Genomic DNA, 1149 nt, shown 5'->3' on the forward strand with positions numbered 1-1149 from the left:
ACTAGAAAGTGAAACGCAAAAGACTGAAACCAGACCTTTACTTCACACCATACAAAAGTCCTAAATGTGAATCCCAGAATTTAAAAGGCCATCAATTAAAAAATAGGGACAAATTTGAGGGCTCTAATACAGGGCACACATAGACTACAAAGCATTGTGAAAATTGCACAAACAAAGGACAAAATAGATGAATGGGATATACTAAAAATTAAAAGCTTATGTGCATCAGAAGACTTCACCAAAAGAGTAAAAAGGAAGCCCACAAAATGGGAAACAATCTTTTGCAATGATTTATCAGACAAGGGACTAATTTTAAATATATACAAAACTATAACACATCTACAAGAAAAAGTAAAAAAAAAAAAAAAAATTAAAAAATGGGCAGAGGACAAGAACAGATATTTCACCAAGGAAGACATCAGGGCAGCCAACAAACATATTAAGAAATGTTCACGATCATTAGCTATTGTTGTTGTTATTATGTGCCGTGGAGTCGGTTCCAACTCATAGTGACCCTGTACAGGGTTTCCAAGGCTGTAAATCCTTACGGGAGCCGAAAGTCTCATCTTTCTCCTGCGGAACAGGTGGTAGTTTTGAACTGCTGACTCTGAGATTAGCAGCCTGATTCGTAACCATTACGCTACCAGAGCTCCTTTTAGAGAGATGCAAATCAAAACAGCAATGAGATATCATATCACACCAGCAATAATAGCAATGATCAAAAAAGTAGATGACAATAAATGCTGGCGAGGATGTGGAGAGACGCCTCCTCCATTGCTGGTGGGATTGCAAAATGGACCAACTACTTTGGAAAACAATATGGTGCTTCCTCATAAAGTCAGAAATAGAAATATCTTATGATCCAGCAATTCCTCTACATGGTATTTATCCACAAGAAACATGAGCCATAACACGAATGGATATATGCACACCAATGTTCATAGCATCATTATTTACAATAGCAAAAAGATGGATACAGCCCAAGTACATATCAATGGAAGAATGGATAAACAAAATTTGGTACATCTACACAATAGACTATTATGCTACCTTGAAGAATAACAAGGAAGCTGTAAGCCACCACATAACATGGATGAACCTTGAGGACATTATGTTGAGTGAAATTAGTCAGTCACAAAAGGAGAAATA

The sequence above is a fragment of the Chrysochloris asiatica genome, unplaced genomic scaffold (genome assembly GCF_000296735.1).
Source record: "Chrysochloris asiatica unplaced genomic scaffold, ChrAsi1.0 scaffold00009, whole genome shotgun sequence".
NCBI classification, from domain to species: Eukaryota; Metazoa; Chordata; class Mammalia; order Afrosoricida; family Chrysochloridae; genus Chrysochloris; species Chrysochloris asiatica.